The following is a 5,153-nucleotide window of genomic DNA, read 5'->3' as shown; positions in this document are numbered from 1 at the left end:
TAAAGCCAACATCATACTCAGTGGGCAAAAACTAAAACCTTTTCCTCTAAGATCAGGGACAAGAAAAGGTTGTCCATTTTCACCAGTTCTACTCAATATAGTATTAAAATTTTTATCCACAGCAATCAGACAAGAAAAAGAAATAAAAGCCATCCAAATTGGAAAGGAGAAAGCAAAACTGTCATTTTTTGCAGAAGACATGGACAATTCTATAGATTCCAGCAAAAAACTGCTCAACCTAGTAAATAAATATGGCAAAACAATGGGATACAATGTCAATATCCAGAAATCAAAGGCATTTTTGTATACTAACAATGAATCATCAGAAACAGAAATCAAGAAAAAAATCCCATTGATAAAGCAAAAAGAAAAATAAAGTACTTAGGAATAAACCTAACCAAGGAAGTAAAAGACTTTTATTCAGAAAACTACACAGCACTGAAGAAAGAAATCAAGGAAGATACAAACAAATAGAAACATATAGCATGTTCATGGATTGGAAAAATTAACATAATCAAAATGGCCATACTACCCAAAGTAATTTATAGATTCAATGCAATACCTATTAAAGTACCAGTGGCATATTTCACAGACATAGAACAAACACTTCAAAAATTTATATGGAACCATAAATGACCTAGAATAGCAGCTGCTATTTTGAGAAAGAAGAACAAAGTAGGAGGGATCACAATACCTGATATCAAACTATATTACAAGGCCACTGTAATCAAAACAGCCTGGTACTGGCATAAAAACAGGGACATAGACCAATGGAACAGAACGGAGAGCCCAGAAATCAACCCAACTCTCTACAGTCAATTAATATTTGACAAAGGGGGCAGTAACATAAAATGCAGTAAAAATAGCTTCTTCAACAAATGGTGTTGGGAGAACTGGACAGCTATGTGCAAAAAAAAAAATGAAACTATCACCAACTTACACCATATACCAAAATAAATTCAAGGTGTATAAAAGATTTACATATAAGCCGTGACACCACTGAAATCCTAGAGGAAAACATAGGCAGGAAAATCTCAGATATTTCATGCAGCAACATTTTTACTGATATCTTGCCTAGAGCAAGAGACATAAAGGAAAGAATAAACAAATGGGATCTCATCAAAACAAAAAGCTTCTGCACAGCTTAAAAAAACAGTATTAAAATAAGAAGAGAACCAACTGTATGGTAAAACATGTTTGCCAATGATACCTCAGGCAAGGGTTTGCTCTCCAAAATATATAAATAATTCATAGGACTCCACTTCAGAAAGACAAAAAAAAAAAAAAAACAACCAAAAAAGATTTAAAAATGGGCAAAAGACTTGAACAGATACTTCACCAAGGAGGATATATGGAGAGCCCAGAGATGTATGAAAAAATACTAAGCATCACTTGCCATCAGAGAGATGCAAATTAAAACCACAATGAGATACTACTTCACACAGGTGAGAATGGACATCATAAACAAATCAACAAACAAGTGGAGAGGATGAGGAGGAACGGGAACCATAGTACAGTGTTGGTGGGTATGCAGAGTGGTGCAGCCACTGTGAAAAACAGTATGGAATTTCCTCAGAAAACTAAAAGTCGAACGGCCTTTTTGACCTGGCAATTTCCCTGCTGGGATTATACCCTAAGAACTCTGAAACACCAATCCAAAAGAACCTGTGCACCCCAATGTTCATAGCAACACAATTTACAATAGCCAAGTGCTGGAAGCAACGTAAGTGTGCATCAAGAAGTGAGTGGATGAAATTTCCATGGTAAATTTACACAGTGAAATTCTGCACAGCAGAGAGAAAGAAGGTGCTCTTATCCTTTACGACAGCATAGGTGGAACTGGAGAGCATTATGCCAAGTGAAATAAACCAGGTGATACGGGCAACTACCATATAATCTCACCTATAAGTGGAACTTAATCAACAAAAGAAAAAAGCAAACAAAATATAACCAGAGAAATTGAAACTTAGAACAATAACCAGAGGGGAGGGGTGAGGGAGCGATAACAATAACCAGAGGGGAGGGGGGAGGCAGCACTGGGGGAAAGGGTTTTCAGGAACTACTGTAAAGGACACATGGACAAAACCAAGGTGGAGGGGGGAAGCAATGGAAGAAGATGAGTTTGACTGGGGTGGGGGGAATAGTAGGGGGAAATGCAGACAACATCAATTGAACAACAATAAAATACATTTTTAAAAAAGATCATACACTGTGATCAAGCAGGATTAATTATAAAGATGCAAAGTTAGTACAATATCCACAAATAAATAAAGATGTCACACCACATTAATGAAATACAGGATAAAAACACATGGGTATATCAATAAATGAAAAAAGTGTTATAAAATTCAGCATCCATTTATGACTAAAACACTAAACAAGGTGAAAATAAACAAACTCAAGTAATAAAGGTCATTTATGACAAATCCACAGCCAACATCATATTCAATGAGAAAACACTACAGGTTGCATGTTGATTTTGTTGATTACGTTCCACTTGTAGGTGAGATAATACAGTATTTTTCTTTCAGTGCCTGGCTTATTTCACTTAGCATAATGCTCTCCAATTCCATCCATGCTGTTGCAAAAGGTATGAGCTCCTTCTTTCTTTCTGCTGTGTAGAATTCCATTGTGTAAATGTACCATGGTTACTTCACCCATTTATTTACTGATGGGGTTGCTCCCAGCACTTGGCAATTTTAAATTCTGGTGCTATGAACATTGGGGTGCATAGGTTCCTTTGGATTGGTGTTTCAGTGTTCTTAGGGTATAATACTAGCAGTAGAATTGCTGAGTCAAAAGGCAGTTTCATTTTTAGTTTTCTGAGGAAATTCCATACTGTTTTTCACAGTGGCTTCACCAGTCTGCATATCCACCAGTAGTACACTAGAGTCCCCTTTTCTCCACAACCTCACCAACACTTGTTGTTTGTTTATGATGGTCATTCTGACTGGTATGAAGTAATATTTAATTGTAGTTTTAATTTGCATCTCTGTGATGGTGAGTGATGCTTAGTATCTTTTTATATATCTCTGGGCCCTCTGTATATCCTCCTTGGAAAAGTGTCTGCTTGGGTCCTGTGTCCATTTTTTCACTGGGTTGTTTGTATTCCTGGATTGGAGTCGGTTGAGTTTTTTACATATTTTGCAGATCAAACCCTTGTCTGAGGTATCATTGGCAAATATATTTTTCCATATGGTTGGTTCTCTTTTTATTTTAATACTGTTTTTTAAAGCTGTGCAGAAGCTTTTTAGTTTGAAGAGGTCCGACTTGTTTATTCTCTCCTTTATGTCTTTTGCTGGAGGGGATATATTGGTGAAAATATTGCCGTGTGGAATATGAGTTTTCCTGCCTATGTTCTTCTCTAGGGCTTTTATGGTGTAAAAACTTATATTTAAGTTTATTGTCCACCTTTAATTTATTTTTGTGTATGGTGTAATTTTGTGATTGAGTTTCATGTGTTGTTTTTTTTAATGTAGCTGTCCAGATCTCCTAACACCATTTGTTGAAAAGGCCATTTTTACTTTATTTTGTGCTCCTGCCTGCTTTGTTCAATATTTATTGACCATAGAGACTTGTGTTTATTTCTGTTCTCTCTGTTTTGTTACATTGGTCTATGTGTCTGTTCTTATGCCAGTGCCACACTGTTTTAAATACAGTGGCCTTGTAATTTACTTTTTTTATAGCATAAACACAGTTCTTTACTAACCAAAGGGTTTGGTCCTAATTAAACTAATGCTTGGAAATGGTTGTATGTAAAATATTTGTGATGAATATAACAGAACAGTAATGGGCAAAGAAAAAAAAAAGCATGGAGAAATTTGCTCATTGAACTGCAGTTGTTTATCCTCACAGCTAATTCCTGTCCAGAAAGATGATGGAATTTTTACTCAACTTTTTGGTAGGTCCAAGTACAGATGACATTGTTCATGATGCATTCCACTACCATTTTCCACCTTCCCATTTTCTCATGATTGTGCTTTCCTTCCCATCCCACTCCTGAGGTTGAACCAATGTGCCACTTACAAAGTTGCAGATGGTCTGAGTTTTTCTAGCATTGGCTGTATTTTTTTCAAACTTCTCCCCCAGATTATGTGAGAACTGTGTTGTTTTCAAAGTGGTCTCAGTTTTTACTGTGAGGTTTTGCTGTCAAAAGTAATGATGCAGTCTGGTTTGGCCATGGCACCAATTTTCCACAGAGCCAGTCCCACACCTCATTCCTTCATCTACTCATTGAAGCCTTTGCTCTCCACTAAGCACCATGTTCATACCAGTTGCTGAATGGTGGCCATGGTAGCCACTGAAGGCATGCAGGAAACCTGTTAAGAGAAGAGTCCTATGCTGGGAGCATGGCCTGTAATTTAGTTTTATATCAGGTTTTGTGATCCCTCCTACTTTGATCTTTCTCAAAATTGCGGCAGCTATTCAGGGTCATTTATGATTCCATATAAATTTTTGAAATGTTTGTTCTATATCTGTGAAATATGTTTTTGGTACTTTAATAGGAATTGCATTGAATCTATAAAATGCTTAGGGAGGTATGGACATTTTTGTTTGTTTGTTACTCCACTAATTTACTCTTCTTTAATTCCTTTCAGGAAGATATAGTTCTTAGTGTGTAAGCCTTACACTTCCTTTTTTATAATATATTTTATTGATTATGCCATTACAGTTGTCCCATTTCCCCCCTTCACTCCCCTCCACCATGCACACCCCCCTCCCACCCCTATTTGCCCCCTGTAGTTCATGTCCATGTGTTATAAGTTCTTTAGATTCTACATTTCCCATACTATTCTTGCCCTTCCCCCTGTCTATTTTCTACCTACCATCTATGCTACTTATTCTCTGTACCTTCTCCCCACTTCTCCTTCTCCCAATCCCCTGTTACTGTACCTCCATGTGATCTCTATTTCTATGGTTCCACTCCTGATCTAGCTATCCTCTTAGTTTGCTTTGTTTTAGGTGTGGTTGTTAATAACTGTGAGTTTGCTGTGTTTTCACTGTTCATATTTTTTCTCTCTTTTTCTTAGATAAGTCCCTTTAACATTTCATATAATAAGGGCTTGGTGATGATGAACTCCTTGAATTTGATCTTATCTGAGAAGCACTTCATCTGTCCTTCCATTCTAAATGAAAACTTGGCTGGATAGAGC

At 36.8% G+C, this 5,153-nt stretch overlaps 1 pseudogene; it reads right to left on the bottom strand.

The window, feature by feature from the left end:
• Nucleotides 1-3,886: 3,886 nt before the first annotated feature.
• On the bottom strand, nucleotides 3,887-4,292 carry LOC119065178 (fatty acid-binding protein 5-like; annotated as a pseudogene).
• Nucleotides 4,293-5,153: the final 861 nt, after the last annotated feature.

Source organism: Artibeus jamaicensis, unplaced genomic scaffold (assembly GCF_021234435.1).
Source record: "Artibeus jamaicensis isolate MK-2021 breed Jamaican fruit bat unplaced genomic scaffold, CSHL_Jam_final scaffold_461, whole genome shotgun sequence".
In the NCBI taxonomy this organism is placed as follows: domain Eukaryota; kingdom Metazoa; phylum Chordata; class Mammalia; order Chiroptera; family Phyllostomidae; genus Artibeus; species Artibeus jamaicensis.
This window is presented reverse-complemented; position numbering and strand designations above follow the sequence as displayed.